Source organism: Mauremys reevesii, unplaced genomic scaffold (assembly GCF_016161935.1).
Source record: "Mauremys reevesii isolate NIE-2019 unplaced genomic scaffold, ASM1616193v1 Contig117, whole genome shotgun sequence".
Taxonomy (NCBI): domain Eukaryota; kingdom Metazoa; phylum Chordata; order Testudines; family Geoemydidae; genus Mauremys; species Mauremys reevesii.
This window is the reverse complement of record NW_024100735.1, coordinates 154,801-178,206: the sequence shown is the minus strand read 5'-3', so window position 1 is coordinate 178,206 and position 23,406 is coordinate 154,801. Positions and strand designations below refer to the sequence as shown.

The window sequence follows — 23,406 nt, the reverse complement described above, 5'->3', positions numbered from 1 at the left end:
GGGTTTTTTTGTGTGGCTCTGTGATCCTGCTGGAGGAAGCATGATTTGAGTTTGTTTCAGTGGCTTGGGTTGGGCTCAGGTTGTGACCCTGAGTACAGGGATTCCTGCACTTTCTGCTCCCAGCCCCTCAGGGAATGGACAATGGAGCAGTTTCAGAAAGTGGATAGAAAGTAGCCTAAGAAAGTGTAGCATAAGAGAGAAAAAAATAACATCAGCTCCCTGGTGGTCTAGTGGTTAGGATTTGGCACTCTCACTGCCAAGGCCTGGGTTCAATTCCCAGTCAGGGAAAAGTGACTTTAAACCAGAAATGCTTCAGTTATTCTTCACTTGCAATGTAAACGATTCCATGGTATTTTCCTGATGCCCCCATCTTCCCACTGTCTCCATGGCAGGGCTGACTTCAGGCACCACAGCAGCAAGCAGGTGCCTGGGGCGACCAAAGGAAAGGGGAGGCTTCAGCAGCAGTTTGGCCCTCTTGGAGGGAAGGACTTGCTGCTGATTGCAGCTTTTTTTTTTCCCCTCTGCTTGGGGCGGCAAAAACGCTGGATCTGGCCCTGCTCCAGGGAAGACAATTTGTTAAATCCCAGATGCGTGCAGTTCTATCAGGTCTCAGCCTGAGTCCTTAGGTCTTAATCCTGAGGATATTGTCCCACCATGGGGCCATTTCCCGCCTCTCTTCCTAGGGAAGCACAATTTTCCTTGCACAGACACAGGAACAGCAAGATCTTTCTCTGTCCCTTGTGCAAAGCAGGGGCCAAATTCCATGGAAACAATGGACAAGCAGGGGCCCTGGGCACATCCAGCCCTGGCTGTGAGATGTTCCTCCTCTTTCTTTATGCCCCTGTTGTTATTTCATGGATTGTCTGGGATGGGGGAAAAGCTGAGTTCACTCCAGGTGGAGGGGAAAAAGGACCCTGAAAATCTCAGGACCCAACCCCCGCTACCAGGATCACCGAGGTGCTGGGGATTTGAGTAGGAAAGGGACGGTGTGAATTGTCAAGGTGGGGAATGAATAACAATCTACCACAAGATCCACCTCATTAACCACTGACACAGGCTAATCCTGCTGTCGATAGAAGGGAAACTGGGAATGATTCTTTGCTGTTCAGCCATGGAAACAGTGACCCAATTGCACCGCAGTGAATGTGCTGGGGAAAGCTGGACTTTACAGGAAGGTGGAAACACCTGGAGCTCCCCACCCCGCTTCTGCCGCCAGGGTGAGGTGTTGAGCTGCTCACAGCGTCCCCCACCATGACCTTGCAGCACGGGGTGGCAGCACCCCCCACCCAATGCAGGGGAGAGGGCTGAGGGTATCTCTGCACCCTGAGTCCAGGGCACAAACTCTCTCTGCCCCACACATCGAATCTGGCCCTGCTGCAAAGTGACCCCTATGAACAATTAACCTCCAGGAGAGCAGGAATGGCCCTCAGAGAGGGGAATGGGCTTCTCGTGAGGCTTATAGGTCACTGGATGCAGTGGAAACAGGAGGGCTCTGAGTGTAATCCGTAGCCCACCTAAACCATCTGGGGATGTAGCTCAGTGGTAGAGCACATGCTTTGCATGTATGAGGCCCTGGGTTCCATCTCCAAGTTCATTTTTTCACCCTGGTGCTTTGCTCATGCCCGGAGGAGATGTGGCCCAGCAGTCTCCCTGCACCAGTTTCAATCCTGCTCAGTAAGGGGCAAGTGCCAATTGCATGGAAGGTCTGGGGGGTGGTTTCTGCTCCTAAGTCACCTTGGTACATTTAAGATTCCCACCTGCTGTGCTGCTTGGGACAAGGGTAGATGAGAAGGGCGAATCCTCCAGCACTGGAGGGAAAGGTCCCATCTGCACAGACTGAGAGGCAAGGAAACACAGGGGCAGTCAGTGCTCAGAGAGGAGAGAGGTCAGTGATTTACACCCACCAGGGGACACTGTCTTTTTGAGGCGAGTGCAGTTTGCTTGGGATGATGCTGATGATGGATAGAAAAAAGGCTGGAGTCAATGACTGATGAGACCACAGAAGGGGAAGGGGAATGGCAGCCCCACAGAAGGTCCTGGGTGCTCAGATGCCCCAGTTATTGCACCCTGGCCTGTCACAGAGAGAGAAAAGACCCAGCGGGACCCAGCCCCCCTACAGTGATCCCATGGACAAGAACCTGGCTGGGAGTGGGGTGAAGTTCCCTCTGGGCAAAGGGGAGCTGAAATCCCTCAGTGTCCTGGAATTTAAGCAATGGAAGCTTCAAACCCTGCACGGGTGTGGGCTGAGGTGCATCAGCAGAAGGTTGGGCTGGACAGGGGCGGCAGGTTTGTACAATTTTTGGTGGTGCCCAGAATGGGACCAAGTCCTGCCCCACCCCCCCCCACACACACCTGCCTAAGGCTCTGGGAGGGAGTTTGGGTGCAGGGTCTGGGCTCAGTCAGGGGGTTGTGCTGCAGGAGGGTGTGCAGGGGGCAAGCTCTTGGAGGGAGTTTGGGTGCAGGTGTGGGGTCTGGGTTGGGGGTGCAGGAGAGGGTGAGGGGTGCAGCATTTACCTCGGGCATCTCCCAAAAGCAACCTGCACCTCCTCTGGCAGCAGCCCTAAGCCGGGAGGGCCAGGGGTGTCTCTGTGCATGGCTGCCCGCAGACTTCACCCTTGCAGCTCCCATTGCCACAGCTGGCAGAGTTGGCACTCAGGGCGGGGCAGCGTACGGAGACCTCCCCCACACCAGGGACGTGCCAGCCACTCCCGGGAGTGGTGAGCCACATGGAGTGAGGGCGGGCAAGAAACCGCCTTAGTCCCCTTGTGCTGCTGGCGGTGGTGGCGGGGGTCCCTGGGCCCTTTTAAATTGCCCAGGGGTGGCAGGCAGCACTGAGGGGGACACTCCCAAGGGCCTAACGTTGCTTTGCACAATGATAAATCTTGGAACAGGACAGAAATGAAATGGCAGCAGAACCTAAGGAATTAAAAGCCTCCGGATTCTTGTGTGTGCACTGACTCCGACCGGAAACTGTAATTTGACTCGCTTTGTGTCTGCGGCTGGTAAAATATCAAGGCAAAATCATTCCAGTGATCGTGACCCTGGGATTGAGGAGGCTTTGGTGTTATTAAAATGTAACTAGAATGTTACACTTGTGTTTTTAAAGGTGGCTTCCCAAGCAATCCCAAGTTGTTCTTCCCACAGCTGGCTGATGGGGGCAGCAGGGATCTCCCAATCTGGGGAATCTCTCTGCGCCCCACTGTTAATTCTCCATCCGTTCTCCCCCGAACCCTGCCCACCCCTCCCCACCCCATTATCAGTGTTTTGGAGCAACCCCTCCCTCCCGCCCTCCCTCCCTTGATGGGATACAGACTCTGTGACAGACACTGACTGGGGCGCCACTCGGCATGGCCCCACTGGGGAAGGAAAGAGACTGGAGGGAGGGGAGAAGACGAGCAGAAGGAGTCAAATGGGGCTAAACCAAAACAGAGGAGATTTTCTTTCTGTCAAAATGTCCTGGAGTCTCATGGCTGAAAAGCATCTTGAGTTAGGTTTGATGCATCAACCTTTCAATTACCAGGCAAAGGTCTGAATCACAGAGACTGATAACTGCCTGCTTCCCAGCTTTGCCTAAGAGGCACCTGCAGTGGTGCAACTGGTTAGCGCAGAGGGGGCTACTGCTGGGATTATGAATTCAAGCCTTATTTAGAGCACTGTTTTTTATTACCTGTGTAGTTTCCCCAACTTGCTTTGCTTAATTTGCATGGAAAGTGCCCTACTAGGAAAAGGAGAGTAAGTTCTAAAATGTGGAAGTAGGTGCATAGCTTGGAAACATCCCCCCTGTGCTGCCATTAGTTCCAGTAGATTGTTCACTGGCAGCCTGAATTGATTTCTTTGCTGCTGTGAAAGCTGCCATGAAAAGTCTCTGGTCACCAGAGCTCCCTGCTTCTTCCAGCACATCTCTGGCTCCTTCCCTGCCCCAGTCACTGCTGTAGGAGGGTCCTATAAACACTGAGCCTAAAACTTTTCCAAGCCTTCTTAGCGCAGTTGGCCGCGTGTCAGTCTCATAATCTGAAGGTCCTGAGTTCAAGCCTCAGAGAAGGCAATGGCTTTTGCTCCCTGCTTCAGATTTTCTACAGGAAATCAGAGAAAAGAAACTAGAGGAAAGTGGTTTCTAGACACCCTCCCACCCATCTCACACACACACACACACACACACACAGACTTTTCTAGGGCATTTTCTTTTCCTTCTCTATGGACCTTGTATTTTTCACAGAGCAAAATAAAACAAAAACATGCAAGCCCAAGCCTAATACAGTATGAAACTCAATACAGATCAAATCTCACCCTCAGAGATCTTCCAATAAGCTTCTTTTGCAGACTAGACTTATTTTATGTCTGGGCCCAATCTTTTCACCTCGTATAGTCCGTGTTCCAGCTCAGGTGGTAGCTAGGGGATGTCTCATGACTGCAGCCATGTTTGTTCAGTTCCACCCCCTTATACAGCTTTGGTACAAGGCAGGAATTCTTGTCTCTCTCTTGAGGAAGAGCCCCAGGTTTAAGATGGATTCCTGTACCAGGTGACATGGTCACATGTCCTGTGAGACCCCCAAGCCTTCATTCTTCCTGGCCTGACTCACAGATGGTGCAGGACAGAGCCATCTCCAGTCAATTGTCCTGGTTGATCAGAGCCATCAAGAGTCCAAACCACTGTAAATGGCCCACACTTTGCATCATTACAACAGGACCTCAGAGTTATAGTTCATATTTCTAGTTTCAGATACAGGAATGATCGGTTCATACAAATAGGATGAACACACTCAGTAGATTATAAGCTGTGTAATGATACCTTACAAGAGACCTTTTGCATGAAGAATGTTCCAGTTACATTATATTCACACTCATTAGCATATTTTCATAAAATCCTATGGAGTGCAACGTCACAGCAGGGAAAGGGTTTTACTGCAGCACCTGGGAGCAGTTGAGTTTCATGTTCAGGCTGTGGTATGAGTTCCTCCAGGTTTCTTGTAAGCAGACAGGGACCTTCGCGGGTGCTCTCGATACAGGAATGGCCCTGACACGATAAAGTGATGGGGATTGCATTTTCCTTTTTTATTTCTGTATTTCCAATGACATTTCTGTTTGTGATTTCATTTTGCTTTGTATAACTGTGTTTTCTCCTGGATTTGATATTTAACTGAAAAAAGAATAAGACCTCAGGGCGCCGGATGGAGGAGCAGGCTGGGGCTAGGACTGCTAAGAGAGTGAGAGTAGCAGGTTTTCTGTATTGTTTCCTGCCTTCATTTTCATGACTAGTTTCTCTTCTTCATGAAATTTGCTTCATTTATGTGTAAGCCTGGCTAGCTCAGCTGGCAGAGCATCAGACTTTTAATCTGAGAGTCCAGGGTTCAAGTTCCTGGTCAGGTAAAAAGGGAACAGTTCCCCACAGAAGGAAAGAAGGCATCTCTCCAAGTTGTTATTTGACATCACCTTTTCCCCAGGACTTGTTCTTTCCTAGGAAGGGCCATGTACTGCCTGGGACTGAAGGGGCAACTTCCTCACATGCCCACTGGCCTCTCAGTCTGGTTTAAGAAAGGCCTCTGGGAGCTGCAGCAAACTGCTGCAGGCCAACTTGGTGAGTAAAGGCAGGGCTGCCCCCACAGGGTCATCCACACCAGAGCTCAGCAGAGGTCTGGGGGTTCCCTATTGGTCCCATGGTGTAAGGGCAGCACTCGGGACTTTGAATCCTGCAATCTGAGCTGAAGTCTCGGTGGGATCTGAGGACAATTCCTGTGCCACAAACCCTGCTGGGTCTTCCAAGGCTCGATCTTGCTTTCTCAAAGGCCATGAAAGCCTGTCTTTTACCCGCTAGCTGTTGTGACTTGAGCACAAGAGGGGACGTTTGATCCAGAAGCCTGGCCGTGCCTGGAGTCCTGTAGGTAGGGATGCGAGCTCCATTTCCTCTGAGTCCTGAAGCTGGGCTGCAGGCTGGCCTAGGAGGCAGCCCTATTGGTTGACCTACTGGCCCAAAGTCACTTGGGCGGTGTTGGTGTTCCCAGGGATGCTGAAGGGCCTAAGGGAGGGAGGCTCAATACTCCCCCCTATCAGTCAGGGCGGAAGAGGAGGGCAGCAAGAGTTTGCAGGTTGATGGCTGGGCCTTCTAGCGTTCGGTTGGGGACGAGGTGGGGAACGCGAACTGGGAGAAATGGTTGCTGGCCTGTGAGGAATGGCTCAGCCGGTGGCGTAAGGGGACCTTGTCATTAACCTCAGCCATGTGTTTCCCCCTGCTCCACGAATGCTGCTGAGACCGAACACGATGGCCTTCCACTTCTTGTGGGGCCATAGGACGTCCCTACCTAGTCAGGAGAAGTGCGGCTTTTCTGCTGTATTAGAAATGGTGGTTGGGCCTGGTGGGCTTTGAAGCCTTGTACGGCTCTACTTTTTTGTTTTTCAATTTTCAGTGGGTGGCTGAGCTGGAGGGCAGGTCAGGCCCGAGGAGAATGACGGGACAACCATAAAGAACCCAACTGACTCTTCCGATATGGCCGTATTTTTTTTACCCCACTGGGTGCAGCACCAGGTATGGGATGGCCAATAGTGGCGGAAGGGGGAGGAGATTAGGAAGGCCCCCGCCCCCCCCCCCGTGTTCTTCTATTCCCACCTTACATCCTACAGGATTTTCAGTGGGTGGCTAGGTGGAAGGTGCTTCCAGGATGGCTTCATCCGCAACAGTGGCCACCCTCACAGCAGCGGCAGCCACAGCAGCGAGCCCCCCCCCTTCGGCTCAGTCTGAACAGAGGTCAATGTACCACTGGGTGAGACAGGCCAATTTTAGGGAGCTTCCTCTGAAGGTGAGCAACTGTCTCCAGAACTTACTGACAGGATCTTTAAAGTATTTGCAAATGTGCATGGCCGGCATGTGCAGAGCAAAGGCGGCCCGGGGCACTGTGTCAGGCTCTGGCACCGCTCGAGACAATGGACCATCTTCAGCCACCAGGCGACCCAGGATCTAAGGCAGGAATGGGGTGAGGAAGCAAGTCAAGCTGAGCAAGGCAGGCAAAATTCATCTCGCCTTCGTGGGCGCTTGCAATGATACCCTTTTTGTGTGCCAGGACTGACAAAAACATCCCAGACAGAGAAGCAGCAGGCCAAAAAAGCAGCAGGGGTATTCTATCTGCTATCCAAGATCCATAAACGTAGAAATCCTGGATGCCCCATCATTTCAGGCAATGGCACCCTGACAGCAGGATTGTCTGGCTGTGTAGACTCCCTTCTCAGGCCCTACGCTACCAGCACTCCCAGCTATCTTCGAGACACCACTGACTTCCTGAGGAAACTACAATCCATTGGTGATCTTCCAGAAAACACTATCCTGGCCACTATGGATGTGGAAGGCCTCTACACCAACGTTCCACACAAAGATGGACTACAAGCCGTCAGGAACAGTATCCCTGATAATGTCACGGCAAACCTGGTGGCTGAACTTTGTGACTTTGTCCTCACCCACAACTATTCCAGATTTGGGGACAATGTATACCTTCAAGTCAGCGGCACTGCTATGGGTACCCGCATGGCCCCACAGTATGCCCACATTTTTATGGCTGACTTAGAACAACGCTTCCTCAGCTTTCATCCTCTAATGCCCCTACTCTACTTGCGCTACACTGATGACATCTTCATCATCTGGACCCATGAAAAAGAAAACCTTTGAGGAATTCCACCATGATTTCAACAATTTCCATCCCACCATCAACCTCAGCCTGGACCAGTCCACACAAGAGATCCACTTCCTGGACACTACTGTGCTAATAAGCGATGGTCACATAAACACCACCCTATACCAGAAACATATTGACTGCTATGCTTACCTACATGCCTCCAGCTTTCATCCAGACCACACCACACAATCCATTGTCTACAGCCAAGCTCTAAAATACAACTACATATGCTCCAACCCCTCAGAAAGAGACAAACACCTACAAGATCTCTATCGAGCATTCTTACAAGTACATTACCCACCTGCTGAAATGAAGAAACAGATTGACAGAGCCAGAAGAGTACCCAGAAGTCACCTACTACAGGACAGGCCCAACAAAGAAAGTAACAGAACCCCACTAGCCGTCACCTTCAGCCCCCCAACAAAAACCTCTCCAGCGCATCTACAACCTATCCTGAAGGACAATGCCTCACTCTCACAGATCTTGGGACACAGGCCTGTCCTTGCTTACAGACAGCCCCCCAACCTGAAGCAAATACTTACCAGCAAGCAAACAGCAGAAACACTAACCCAGGAACCTATCCTTGCAACAAAGCCAACTCTGTCCACATATCTATTCAGAGGACATCATCATAGGACCTAATCACATCAGCCACACTATCAGAGGCTCGTTCACCTGCACATCTACCAAAGTGATATATGTTATTATGTGCCAGCAATGCCCCTCCACCATGTATATTGGCCAAACCAGACAGTCTCTACGTAAAACAATAAATGGACACAAATCACATGTCAAGAATTATAACATTCAAAAACCAGTCGGAGAACACTTCAATCTCCTGGTCACGCATTTACAGACCTAAAAGTTGCAATATTACAGCAAATAACCTTCAAAAACAGACTCTCATGAGAGACTGCTGAAGTGGAATTAATTTGCAAAGTGGACACCATTAAATTAGGCTTGAATAAAGACTGGGAGTGGATGGGTCATTACACAAAGTCAAACTATTTCCTCTTGTTTATTTGTCCCCCTACTGTTACTCACATCTTCTTGTCAACTGTTGGAAATGTGCCATCCTGATTATCACTACAAAAGGTTTTTTTCTCCTGCTGATAATAGCTCACCTTAACTGCTCACTCTCGTTATAGTGTGTATGGCAACACCCATTTTTTTTCATGTTGTGTGTGTGTGTGAATATATATCTTCCTGCTGTATTTCCACTGCATGCATCCGATGAAGTGGGTTTTAGCCCAGCAAAGCTTATGCTCAAATAAATTTGTTAGTCTCTAAGGTGCCACAAGTACTCCTCTTTCTTTTTGCAGATAAATGAATGGAGGTTAAGTCCATGAATGGCTATTAGCCAGGATGGGTAAGGAATGGTGTCCCTAACCTCTGTTTGTTAGAGGGTGGAGATGGATGGTAGGAGAGAAATCACTTGATCATTACCTGTTCAGTCCCTCTGGGGCACCTGGCATTGGCCACTGTTGGCAGATAGGATGCGGGGTTGGATGGACCTTTGGTCTGACCCAGTATGGCCATTCTTATGTACTTATGAAGGGAGGGGCAAAGGCTTTTGACAGAGTTTCTGCAGTGTAGTGGTTATCACGTTTACCTAACATGCAAAAGGTCCCTGGTTCAAAACCACGCAGAAACACAATGGCTTAATTTTCCAAGCTCCTACTGGCCTGTCCCTGCTGTTGTAGGAGCAGCAGTGATTTCTATGCTCAGAAGGTCTGTTGTACTTCCCCTGCTCCCACTTTTGTCTCCTCTCCCTCTCTGAAGGCCTGTGAAGTGGCTTTTCCCCTCCTGCTCCCCCCTGGAATGCTCGTGGGATGAATGGGCTGGGTGAAGAGCAGAAGAGCTCCCAGGTAGACAAGGTGTCTGGGACGCTAATTAGGCAGCACTCACACACCCAGAGCATGGACACTGCCCAGGGTGGAGTGTGACCAACCAGATGCAGCCAAGTCATCTCTAGTCGCAGGCCATGAGGTGCAGGCCCTTAAAAGGGGGAGGGGCCCTGTGCTCAGGAGAGCACTCACAAGCTTGTACCTCCAGTGAATGCCCTTTGCCCGGACTGCCTTACCTTGCAGAATCCTGACATCTCCAGTGCTGTGCCTGTCCTGGGAGCGTGAGTATGCAAGTGTGAGTGTGTCACCCCCGCTGCCCCCCGCTTCTTCTTTTGAGCTTAGCTGTCAGTATAATAAACGTGCTGCTTTCTGCCAAACTCTGGTGGGTCATTAGCTTACTAGCTGGCCCAATTTTGGGTAACACCTGTGATAAACTCAACCCCTGCCTGGCAGAGGGTGGTGAAATGAGCTGGGAAAAAGCCTTGGCATCAGCACGGGAAAGCTAGAGGCTCTTGGCCAGTCACCTTTTGAAGCCTTGTGGCTTGGTCTCTTCTGCCCTGGGAGGTTGGCCTATGGCGTCCGGCTCTTCCTGCTGCCTCCTCTGTGTGACTTGCCAAAGGAGGGAGTGAGGCAGCAATGGGGCAAAAGAGGAAAGTCGAGCTGAGGAAGGCAGGGCAGAAGCTAAGCGTCTCAGTGCGGCTAAGTGGGGTTAGTAGAGCACCACCAGTCGTTCTGCAAAGCCTGGGGAGGTGCGGTTGGCTGCTGGGAGGCAGAATCCTGTGCCTGCCTCTTGGCTTCCCAGGGGTGGCTACTTGCAGCCCAGGAGAAGGACGATGGTTCTGGGTGAAAGGAAGACAAGCAAAGCTCTGGCAGGAAATTTGGGTGCGGGGTGCTGGCTCTGCGCTGGGGGAGGAGGTTGGAGTGCAGGAGGGGTGGCGCTTACCCCGGGCACTGCAGCTCCCAAAGTGACCGGTACACACAACCCTCTGGCAGCAGGTCCTAGGTGGGTGGGGCCAGGGGGTCTCTGTGTGCCGCTGCCTGCAGGCGCCGCCCCCAGAGCTCCCATTGGCTGCAGTTCCTGGCCAATGGGCGCTGCGGAGTTGGTACTCGGGGCAGAGGCAGTGAATGGAGACACTCCCCCCCACCCCAGGGGATGCTGGGACATGCCGGCCATTTCTGGGAGTGGCACGGAGGGACGGAGGCAGAGTGGGCAGGGAGCCACCTCAGTGCTGCTGGCACATCTCTGCACACTGATGGGGGGAGGGGAGCAGAGGGCCTCCATGTGCTGCCTGGGGTAGGGGCAATGAACAGAGCTGCCTCCCCTCCCGGGTCTATTACAGGAGTGGGTGGGTGGTGTCTTTTGGCCTGCAAGGTGCAGCAGGTCGGACTAGATGATCACATTGTTCCCTTCTGACCTTAAAGGCTTTGAGTCTAAAAGGGAGAGGGAAGTAAAGATATTTTTTTTTAAATAAACCAAACATTGTAATACCAGATAACTCCAACAGCTCATTGTACAGTCCCACCCCTTTCTTCCTCCACTGTGTGTTGAATGACCTGCAGGACATTGATTCTCTCATTTCATTGATAAACTGATACAACGTGACTGAAATAAAACCAATTCCCAGTAGAGAAAATGTCACTTCCCTGCATTGGCTGGGAATCGAACCCAGGTCAACTGCTTGGAAGGCAGCTATGCTCACCACTATACCACCAATGCATCTGGCAAAAGTGCTACTTATGCTTGCCCAATGAGGCTAGAGCAGCATTGAGGCACTTTTCTGCCTGTTAAAATGTACTGGATTCTCATCACTAAAAAAACACCTCCATCTTCACTTGGGTTTGAACCATCAGCCTTTCAATTAGCCAGCAAAGCCTTTCAATTAGCCAGCAAAGTTGTTAATCACAGGGTATGTCTACACTATGGGATTATTCCAATTTTACAGAAATTGTTTTTTGGAAACAGATTGTATAAAGTCGAGTGCACGCGGCCACACTAAGCACATTAATTAAGTGGTGTGCGTCCATGTACGAGGCTAGTGTCAATTTCCAGAGTGTTGCATTGTGGGTAGCTATCCCATAGCTATCCCATAGTTCCCGCAGTCTCCCCCGCCCATTGGAATTCCGCGTTGAGATCCCAATGCCTGATGGGGCAAAAACAGTGTCATGGGTGATTCTGGGTAAATGTTGTCACTCAATCCTCCCTCCGTGAAAGAAACGGCAGACAATCATTTCGTGCCCTTTTCCCTGGATTGCCCAGGCAGACGCCATAGCACGGCAACCATGGAGCCCGTTCAGCCTTTTTTCACTGTCACCGTATGTCTACTGGATGGTGCTGACAGACGCGGTACTGCAGCGCTACACGGCAGCATCCCCTTGCCTTTTGCAAGTTAGCAAAGATAGTTACTAGCCATCCCATCCCATCTGCTGCTTTGCAAGTTGACAATGACAGTGACCAGTCATAATGTACTGTCTGCTGCTGTCATGGGTGCTCCTGGCCGGCCTCGGTGAGGTCGGCCGGGGACGCATGGACAAAAATGGGAATGACTCCCCCGGTCATTCCCTTCTTTACGTTTTGTCTAAAGGGAGAGTCAGTCCTGTCTAGACTATCAGACAAGCCTACTAAAGAACCAGAGAGGCAAACAGCCACTCCGGGTCAGAGCCCCAGACATCCCGCAGAAATGATGAGCTGCATGCCATTCTAGGGGGTGCCCCTGCAACAACCACACCCATTGCTTCCCTCCTCCCCCACCCCTCCTGGGCTACTGTTGCAGTTATCCCCCCATTTGTGTGATGAAGTAATAAAGAATGCAGGAATTTGAAACAACACTGACTTTATTGCCTCTGCAAGTAGAGCTCAAAGGAGGAGGGGGGGCAGCCTCCAGCTGCTATGATATTCCAGGCAGGACTGAATCTCCGTTAGACAAAGCTTAAAGAAGAGAATGACCTGGGAGTCATTCACATTTTTGCCCAGGTGCCCCTGGGCGACCTCACCGAGGTCAGCCAGGAGCACTCACGGGATGACGATGACTGATACCAGTCCTACTGTACCGTCTGCCATCTGGAAGGGAAGGGAAGGGAAGGGAAGGGGATGCTGCTGTGTAGTGCTGCAGCACAACATGTGCCAGCAGAATCCGGTAGACATACGGTGACATTGAAAAAAAGCGAGAAATTATTTTTTCCCTTTGCTTTCACGGGGGAGGGGGGGCAATGACATATACCCTGAACCACCCGTGACAATGTTTTTGACCCTTCAGGCTTTGGGAACTCAGCCAAGAATTCAAATGGTTTTTGGAGAGTGCGGGAACTGTGGGATAGCTACAGTCATCAGCCGCCCCTCCCTCCATGAGCGTCCATTTCATTCTTTGGCTTTCTGGTACGCTTGTCTCAGCTCCTTAAGTTTCAGCACTGTGTTGAGTCCCTGTTGTGGCCTCTGTCTATCATGGCCTGGGAGATTTTTTTCAAATGTTTTGGCATTTCGTCTTTTGGAATGGAGTTCTGATAGAACAGATTCATCTCCCCATACAAAGATCAGCTTCAGTATCTCCCCTACAGTCAATGCTGGAGCTCTTTTTGGATTCTGGGACTGCATGGTCACCTGTGTTGATCGGCGCTCCACGCTGGGCAAACAGGAAATGAAATTCAAAAGTTCATGGGGCTTTTTCTGTTTACCTGGCCAGTGCATCCGAGTTCAGATTGCTGTCCAGAGCGGTCACAATGGTGCACTGTGGGATAGCACCCGGAGGCCAATACCGTTGAATTGTGGCCACATTAACCCTAATCCGACATGGCAATGCCGATTTCAGCGCTACTCCCCTCGTCGGAGAGGAGTACAGATACCGGTATTAAGAGACCTTTATATCGATATAAAGGGCTTCGTTGTGTGGATGGGTGCAGGGTTAATGCGATTTAACGCTGCTAAATTCGATATAAACTCGTAGTGTTGACCAGGCCAGAGAGAGCAGCAGGTTTCCCATATTGTTTCCCGCTCTTGTTTTCTTGACTAGTTTCTCCTCTGCACCAACTTGCTGTTTTTCTTTATGAGCCTGGCTAGCTCAGTGGGCAGAGCATCAAACTTTTAATCTGAGGGTCTAGGGTTCAAGTCCCTGGTCAGGTGATAAACTACTCCCCAAGATCTTACACTGTCTTGCTGGAGTCCTCTTTGATGTTACTTTTTCTCTTCAGGATTTTCCCTTTCCTCAGAAGGGCCTTTTTGTGTGTGGTTTGAAGGGGCAACTTCCTGACAGCCCCTCTGTCCTTGCAGCCTGGAGGAATAAAGGCCTCTGGGCATAGAGCATGTTCCTCCCTGCACGCACACACACACACACACACACACACACACACACACACACACACACACACACACACACACACACACACACACACAAAAACAGAATATCCCTAAGGAATTAGAATCACCTGCTGCCTTCCTCTGTCCTGCTGGATCCCCAAATGAAGATGCTCTTCAGCCTAAACCCATGTCGCCTCTTTTCCCAGTGCCCCTCAGACCCAACCCTCAGTCCCTCCTATGCTCACTGCTCCTCACTCCCAACCTGAGCCTGCTCCTCTTCACCCTTCTCCTCTGTCCCAACCCACAGGCCCCTTCTCCTCATGCTGCTCCTCAATCCCAATCCACGGCTCCCTCCTTCCCTCCAGCAGCAGGTGCTTCAGACCCGCTCAGGAAGATTTTATTGCAAGGTTTTGTGTATGAGTCTGCATGTGGATTTTACAGTGTGTTGGAAATAGGTTGGGTTGCTTGCCGAAATGATCACTTGTGGTTGGTGCTGGACTCCCAGTCTCCATGTTATTGGGGGCAGGAGAAATAAAGGGTTGTTATCCTTGTTGTGTGAATCGAGGGCAGCACAACTGTGCTTGGCAGACCCCGATTGAGGGACTCACCCTCAATTCAATAGCACTTGCTAGGCAGGGGACAGGGGTTCCAAAGCTGAGTGGGCTGGGGTCTGGGTCCCAATGCTAAAATTTAGGTGTCAGACCAACTTTAGGACAGGGTGGCTGTAGAGGGATGAGTGAGTCCCTAGACAACATAGTGAGTAGGGTGCCTTCTTATATTCCCCCCTTTTCCACCCAGGATGGCAGGTGAACTGTACAGAGGCACCTCTGGGCTTGCTCTGACTAAGGACAACAGCTGTGAGTGGGGTGCAGAGTGGGGATGGCTCATGTTAAAGGACTTTTGGTTGCTGGACTTACGAACCGTAGGGAGAAGGACACTGCCCAGCTTATCTGGGGGGTGGGTCTTTCCCTTGTGGTTTATGTTTATGTGTTGGGGCTGCTGACATGACTTCTACTAACCTTGGGCTTACATTGCAGTGTAGACATACCCAGAGAGGGCATCTAGACTGTGATAAAATCCCACTGGCCCGGCTGGCCTGGATGATCTGATTTGGGCTCCTGGGGCTCAGGTTGTGGAGCTAAAAACTACAGCGTAGACATCTGGGCTCAGACTGGAGCCCAGGCTCGGAGACCCTCACCCCTCATGGGGTCTTGGAGGCTGGGCTGAAGCCCAAGTGTCTACACTGTAATTTTATAACCCTGCAGCACAAGCCCCACAAGCCTGAATCAACTGACCCAGGGTTTGAGAATAGTGACTTGGGTGTGTTAATGGCAGTGTAGACATAATGCTGGGCTATGTCCACACTGCAATGAAACACCCAGCGCTGTCCCGTGCCAGTGCAGGCTCCCAGGCTAGGGCCATGGGGTGGTAAATTTGCAGCGTAGACCTCTCGGCTCAGGCTCAATACCGGGCTCTGGGAGCCCTCAAGGTTGGGAGGGAGTTTAGCAAGCAAACAAGGTAAAATGGCAGTGGAGTATTAGCCTGGACTCAATGGCATTTCTCCATTGGTCTGTCTGCTTTGGGGCAGAGACAATAACACGTCCTGCTGCTTTCGTTATTTCAAAGGGCGGTTTAGGATTTTCATCCTCACACACGGTGCACAAAGCAGGACTCAACCCTCGGTACAAACTAAACAAGCTGCCCACAGGTTCTGCCAGCCACAATGAGCCATTCAGTGTGAGAGCCCAGACCTGCCCCTGTCCCAGAGGAAGCAGGATCATCTGTGACAGGCTGGAACACTGACCTATCAGCTCTTAACTCCCAAATTTTCAGTAAGTCTGTTATCAGTGCCTGTGAGTATAATTTAAACAACTATACTGGGCTGGACCAAAGAGCTCTGTGTTTTGTCTTCCCACAGTAGTCAATACGAGGTTGCCCAAGAGTTAGTCAACAAGGCACCACTGGGAATTGAACCCAGGATTTCCTGTTTACAAGACAGGTGCTTTAGCCAGCTAAGCCATGGTGCCTGCCTGTGGCAACAGCACAGTGTCTGCCCACACCTGACTCCCTGCCATCCCCACTGGGGCCTGACAAGCTTTGCTTGTGTTTGGATTCTGCAAAGCAGAGGAGCAGGTGATGTTTTGCTTGCAAGGTGTGTGTGTGTGTGTGTGTGTGTGTGTGTGTGTGTGTGTGTGTGAGAGTGAATGAATGAATGAATGAATGAGAATCTTTGGCCAGGTCTGCACTACAAGGTTACTTCAGCATCATTATATTGCTCAGATGCGTGAAAAACACACAACGCTCCCTCGGTCAGCAGCTTGTGGCTGGTGCACACACTGCAATACCACGTCTGGCGACAAAATTGCCCTGTTTTGGTGACAAAATAAAACCACCTCGACGAGAGGCCTAGTGCTTTTTGCAGCAAACTTAAAGTGACAAATGTCAGTGTAAATGCTGCTGGTCATTATATCACCATAACTGGCCTCCACCAGTATCCCTCCATGCCTGCCGTGAACTCACCTGCCCTGCATTCCTGCTACAGAGGCTGGGTACCTCCCCTTTCATAGCTCCAGAAAGTTCTGACAGCTGAGCCGCTATCTACACCGGGATTAGCTTGATAGAACTGCATTGCCAGCCTAAGTCATGTAATTACACCAACCTAATTTTGTAGTGTAGACCTGTCCAAAGAATCACACACACACCTTGGGAGCAAAACTTCATCTGCTCCTCTGCTTTATAGAATCCAAACACGAACAACACTTCTCAGGGCCCAGTGGGGATTGGCAGAGAGTCAGGTGTGGGCCATCTTTATCCCAGGAGAGATGGACTAAGGGTACGTCTCCATTGCAATGTAAGCCCAGGTGTGGCACGCTGTGCTCAGAGCAGCACCCTGCAAGCCCCATATTCACCACTCTCATATAATGATGAGATGGTTCGTACAAAGTCTGCCTGGTGAGGTGTCATTTCAAAAGTCTTGATCTGTTGAACATTAATATCGTGTTGGATTGTGTGTGCTCGCATTGGTTGGGAAGTTATGAAGTTTTGCTCTGTGTGCGTTACTGAGATATGTTATGAGGTTGGGAAATGCCCCCCACCAGACTTTCAGGTGCGACAAGGGAGGAGCCAGACTCGCTGCTGGCCCATTGAAGGGATCCACACTCCCAAGGACCATCCCAGGAACCGTGTACAATGCAGGCTTCTCCGAGATAGCACAGCGACAATGGACACTGATTGACTCACATCGTAGCAAAGGAGCTTCCTAGCAAGTCAGAGGAAACTATGAAAGAGGGGAAGAGACATCATGACCTGGCCTCTCTCCCCCACAACTCAGCAGCTGGAAATGTTCGCCAAAAGGGCTCGTTTCCCCCTGGAGCTTACCTAATTACACCAAGGAGGCACGGAGACAGGAAGACGAGTACCACACCCTTTATTGATCGGTCAGCTGAGCGGGTGTTCCTCTCGGCTAGTGCCAGAGAAAGAGACACACATTACATGGCCAGATGGGCTTACCTTTATACCCCGAAACAAACAACTTAGCCTACGTTTGTCTACGTCATTTGGTTGACCTGTAGAACCTGTACATGCATCTGTTAGGGGATAATTGGATATGCAGGATACATATATCATTTTGTGGGGGCTACAAGATACATCTGTTGAGGATACATTTGTCATTCTGAAGGGGACACAAGATACATCCGTTGACCCTTTGTACTAGATACTTTGGATGCATACATGTGAACGCAGCTGCATACACTTGGGGAGCCAAACAAAACTGATAAGCGAAATAGCTGACTTAGGTAGATACACGGCCTTCAGTCTAATAAGTTCTGTAAGCTTTCCAACACGGTTTGGGCAAGCATAGCATAACTTTGGTTCACTCAGGCCTAATGCAAAAGGCTTCATTAGCACTATGATTTTCCAACAACTCCCCTTTGAGAATACTCACCAAACCTTTTGGCTGAGTTTTCTCACACTGAACCAAAAAGCAATGAAGCTCTGCAGAAATATTTACAACTGCTCTTTTAAGCTTAGTCACCCCCAACCCAGGAATGAATGCATGGACAAAAGAGTGGAACCTTGTTCATTTAACAACTAAGGGATCGGGGCACTGACTATAACTCAGGTAGGCATACTCAATGGTTTAATTTCCCAGATGCCTCGGTGAATAATTTAGTCCCATATGCATCCTCCCCATGGACCCGGCAGGATTCGGTCTGTGGAGCCCACATCCACCCTAACCGGTCCATATGCTTGGAAGGAGCACTGTAAATGTACACACTTTCATCCAGAAAGTGTCCAAATATGTTTCCATGACCACAGATCAGATGGTACTTCAGATGTGTCTGTAAGGGCAGTGGGCCAAGTCTGGTACTCAAGATTACTCCAAATGGCCATCAGCTGGTCATTCAGGAAATCCTGGATTTCTAAACATACTAGATCCCACTGCAATGCCTTCCCAGTCTTAGTGATATTTAACACCATTTCTGTCAGTAACTTCTGGGTCATAGAACTAAGGGTGGAAATGACATGTAACTCACCAGCTCCAGCCTGTACTTAAGATAGCTGAGCTTAAAAAATAAGGCTAGTGGCCCTTTCTAGTCGGCCCAATTTCTTATTATGTTCTTGGCCTTTAAGAATATTCCAAATGGCTGTTACAATGTTAGCCCCAGCCCACAGGGATCTGCCCAATTTCTTCTTTTTCCAGAGGAAATAACCCAGACTCTTTGTTGTGCTAATCTAATGGCAGCCCCTTGTGAGCAATCTGGGTATGTAAAAGTGATCTGAAAACTGGATAAAGGCAATGTCATTTAAAATCCAATTAGGGAGGGCAATACATACTAAAGGATTTATCCAAAACACAGGGCGCAGCCTGTAGAATAAACCCCAAAATTCAATTAATACCACATTTCCAAACAGGATCCCACAAGTTTCTTCCTGCCAGTGTAGAATTTTTGTTTCTTTACCAGGGTCAGTTCTCAATGTCCTTTTTAGTCAGGAATTCCTGGACTTTGGCAATGTCAGTGGAGTGAGTGTTTTTTTTTCTTCTTTCCCAAAACAATTGTAGTTTAGCATTCTACAGGGGAGAGATTATCAGCACATCACCCTGTAATGGTTTTTGATTCTTCTAGAAAAGTTCAAAGGCACAGTAGGTCTGTCAGCGGACAAGGGAGAGGTTAGCTAGCACGTCACCTTGTCCTTTTTCCCTGCTGTCCAGAAGGCACAGTGGAGCTAGAAGAAGGAATAGGCTAATCATATAGGAGAGTTCTCCTTATGTGGACGGGTCTTTTTGCAGTGAGAATCATGGGCCCAAGCAGTCAGTCTTTGGCACTTCACAGCGGTGTTGGTAATCAGCAGGACTCAATAAGGGCCTTTCCAGCGTGGAGCCAAAGCAGTCTTTTGTTGGTGGACCTGTACATTGATCCGGTCTCCAGGTTCCATGGAGTGGCAGGGCTGCTAGGGTCTTCGGGTAGTGCGTCTTTACCTGTGTAAAAAGGAAACCTAACACATTGCATTAGTGTCTTTGCAGATTGTACAGCCCCCCTTTTCTGGTTGTTAGCCAAGTGTCCTTGAACGAAGTCAGTGTATTTTTTTTTTTGGACTGAGCTTGCTAGTTAAAGTTTTCTCATTTAACTCGTTCTTTTCCTTTTCCCCTTTTTGGCTTCCTTTTTAACCTACAAAGGAAACTTTTACTTTTACTTATACACCTTTTGTTAACAATGAACACATACACATTGCTGTTATACAGTACATTAGTCTTATTATTTAATGTATGCCACATATACCCTTCTACTAAAATAACCTTATTACAGAGCTTTGGAACAACAAGCCAGGACAAGCACACCCACTTTGATGAGTTCATTTAATACAAGCTCTAGTTCAATAGCTTCCCACCCTCCCCAGCCCTCTGGCTAGAAATCTGAGGTAGCCAGAAGGATCCATGTACAATATGGGGAGTGGGTTAACTTTTATGTCCTTGCTTCCAAAGACTGTTAGTATGCAATTTGGCCAATGCAGTTTTTTCTTTTAAGAAAATACATAAGACTTTAGTATATCACATTTTTCTGATGTATTCAAACACTTTGTATTTTAAGTTGAACAAAACAAATATCTGCATTTCAATTCAAGCCTTCTGCTTTATTTCAAACCAGACCATCCCATGAAAATATTAAACACATTCTGGCCACTTGAGACAGACACCACAAGACAGAACATAGAACACAAAACATAATTTTTACTCTGCCAGTAAATCATGGTATGTTGTATGCTGTTTAGCTGGCATTAGTTTTCTTTGATTATCTGAAAGACAAAAACAAAGGTCTACCCCTTCTGGGCAGTCAATTATTGCTTAAAATATACAAATACCCTTGTTGATTTTAGGCAAAACAGGGGAATTACCCCATATTTTCTTGTATATGTTTTATAGGCAGCCCAGGTTTCAGTGGCTTTACCTTATCAGTTAGATAATTTGCATTAATACAGATGCTTTCTGGCTTGCTTTTTACTTTTAACTCCTGCTTTTAAACACTGAAAGAAAACATCACCACTGATAGTGCCTTAGAGCCTAATAAATTTTCATTTACACAGCACTGTATACATTCTTTAGCTAATTCAACAAAATTGTTCATAGCCAAATGATTGCAATCTAATAATTTCTTTGCCTGAATTTATTTACAAACATTTAAAAAAAAACACCAAGAACTTTTCTCTTTAGCATTTTTACAAAGTTCAACTACTATTCCCTCCAGCAACTACAGAGTTAACTCTTCACTCTCCTTCAAATCACTTGCTCTTTCCTTATATCACTTGCTTTGTCTTTCAACAGCCACTTACCAATTCAAATCACCATTCCAAATATCCTTCTGAGTATTTGAAATCCCCATGCTTATACTCACTTACTTCTTCCTTCCACGAGACCCTCAAAAGTTTCCAACCTGTTCTCCAAGCTCTCTGTCTGTTGCCTGCCCGCCTGGGCCCGATCCTTTTTTTTTTTTTTTTTTTTTTTTTTTGCGCTGAACCGTTTCTTTCATGGGCTTCTGCCCCCACCCTTCTGGTTTTTTTTTTTTTTCCTAAAACATTTTATTCACGAGACGACCCGAGTCCTCCCTCGTGAGGCTTGCCACCTGGGCAAAACGCATGGCCCACTGGCGTTAACTATTTAATTGCCTCTTGTAGCAAACACACTGCTGTTACGGCATATGCTGAGCACGAATGGTTACATTTTAACAAGTCCCTGAAGGACTGGTACTTGCTTAGCCAGGGCTTCCTTTTCTCCAACTACTCTATTGCCCAGTCCTGCTACGACTGGGGGTAGATCCTTTCACCTGCCACCCTTCCTGGTCAACCAGGGTGGAGAGAGGAATGCTAAACCCTTCTCCAGTTCTCAGACTTACTGCAGCTGAGAATGGGCACATCTTTAATTATGCAATCCTCAACATATAACACCAACAGAACCAAATAAAACAAACATAAAACAACAAGGGTAAAACAAATAGATGGTGTAAATTCTACAGGGTTCCCCCATTCTCTATTGCTCACCAAACTGTGACAAATTTCTGTTACCAATTTATGCCTCATGTCAGGTGATCAAACTGACACTGCAGGACGTTGCAGGAGGATAGAGAAAATACACCATATAACCAAATTTTAAAGCTTCATTAAAATGATAAAACAACAATGGAGAGCGTTGGGAACGCTTCCACATCACTCATAAAAAATACGAATGCCCCATACTTACACATATCCAGACTGGCCACGTCTGTATATAACATTCAGAAAAGGGGAATAGGTGGACGGGAGATTATCCTGTATACAGCTTGTTCAAGCAGCAAAGAATCCTGTGGCACCTTATAGACTAACAGATGTTTTGCAGCATGAGCTTTCGAACATCTGTTAGTCTATAAGGTGCCACAGGATTCTTTGCTGCTTCTACAGAACCAGACTAACACGGCTACCCCTCTGATACTTGACAGCTTGTTCAGAATTTCCAACATGCTTCCGCTCTTGGGAGGGCTGTTCTTTTACACCCTGGAATTTCCTGCGGTGTCTCTTTCAGAGATTCCAGTCCAGGTCAGCTACCTGTGGCTTCTCCAGTGTCACCAAGCCACACCAACACCGGCATCCGTCACAAAATCAGACTGTTGGATCTCACCAAACAGTTAAGCTTTGCAAATGTAATCTCAGTTCTGTAACTTGTACTGCCTTTAGTTTGCCTGTCTCTATTTTTCCACAGCCAGCTGGGGCTGAAAGCAGTTGTTTTTTTTTTTTTTTGTACTTAACATAGTTTATGCTGATTTTTGACCTTGAGCATAAAACAACTTTCTCTTTTTATCTCTGGGCGAAGCTGAGTTTTAAATTAACCCGTTTCTAGACAAATTGCTCACACTGTGTCAGAGGCTTTTCTTTGGTGATTAAAAGCTCCTCTGAGATATATGATCTCATCTAGATTAAAGGTACCTTTTAATGGGCATTGTTTAGATGGATCTTCACACGTATAAAGATTCCAATTCTCTAAATACCTGCAGGTTTTAGAACCATAATGTACGTACATATAATATGCTGGGGTACCCTTAGGGGGTGAGGTGGAATGTTTAGACTGTCCCTTATCCCCACGGAAAAGAAGGGGTGGGGGAAGAGAAGATGGGTTCACACGCTCCTAGACCCGATTACAGTTTTGGCTTCCAGCATACCAATAGAACAAGAAACAAAAGTACCCCTACCAAAAAGAAAAGCCAGCCCTGGGGCTGCTCTAAGTCCCAGTAATTGTTCAGCACGGCCCACGGACTCGTGGAGTTAATGGAATTATTCATTAGCCGTGTCTGAACCTAGGTACCTTAACCAGAAAGCTTTTACCCACACACCTTCCTATTTGTGGGTTCCTTTACCGTTAGGGGCCCAAGGTCCCAACCCGCACTTCGGGGGCGTTAATCCTCAAACCCAGGAGGTAACGCACTTACCACGCCCGGAGTGGCCACGTCTGGCAGGTGGACTCCCCTCTTCTGGTACTGTCTTGCCTCCGTGTCGGTTGGAGTTCTCTATGGAGGGGGCGTAGCCGTCCCGGCCGATTGCGGCGACCCGGAGCTCGAGCAAACCAATAGCTCAAGGTGGCCACTCTCCTGAGCCGTCCTCGGCCGCCAGTCAGCGCCCCCAACAGGGAGAGAAGTCCCTTCGTGGTCACCATTTGTTAGCCAAAAGGGCTCGTTTCCCCCTGGAGCTTACCTAATTACACCAAGGAGGCACGGAGACAGGAAGACAACCACACCCTTTATTGATCGGTCAGCTGAGCGGGTGTTCCTCTCGGCTAGTGCCAGAGAAAGAGACACACCTTACATGGCCAGATGGGCTTACCTTTATACCCCGAAACAAACAACTTAGCCTACGTTTGTCTACGTCATTTGGTTGACCTGTAGAACCTGTACATGCATCTGTTAGGGGATAATTGGATATGCAGGATACATATATCATTTTGTGGGGGCTACAAGATACATCTGTTGAGGATACATTTGTCATTCTGAAGGGGACACAAGATACATCCGTTGACCCTTTGTACTAGATACTTTGGATGCATACATGTGAACGCAGCTGCATACACTTGGGGAGCCAAACAAAACTGATA

The 23,406-nt window shown here is 48.7% G+C and overlaps 4 non-coding genes across 4 annotated transcripts; 2 read left to right on the top strand and 2 right to left on the bottom strand.

The window, feature by feature from the left end:
• The first annotated feature begins 216 nt into the window (after positions 1 to 216).
• On the top strand, positions 217 to 288 carry TRNAE-CUC. Its single transcript has one exon. It is a non-coding gene; the product is annotated as a tRNA-Glu (tRNA).
• Positions 289 to 3,972: 3,684 nt separating this feature from the next.
• On the top strand, positions 3,973 to 4,045 carry TRNAM-CAU. The gene has a single exon. It is a non-coding gene; the product is annotated as a tRNA-Met (tRNA).
• A 7,105-nt stretch (positions 4,046 to 11,150) lies between these two features.
• Positions 11,151 to 11,222, bottom strand: TRNAG-UCC. The gene has a single exon. It is a non-coding gene; the product is annotated as a tRNA-Gly (tRNA).
• A 4,524-nt stretch (positions 11,223 to 15,746) lies between these two features.
• TRNAT-UGU lies at positions 15,747 to 15,820 on the bottom strand. The gene has a single exon. It is a non-coding gene; the product is annotated as a tRNA-Thr (tRNA).
• Positions 15,821 to 23,406: the final 7,586 nt, after the last annotated feature.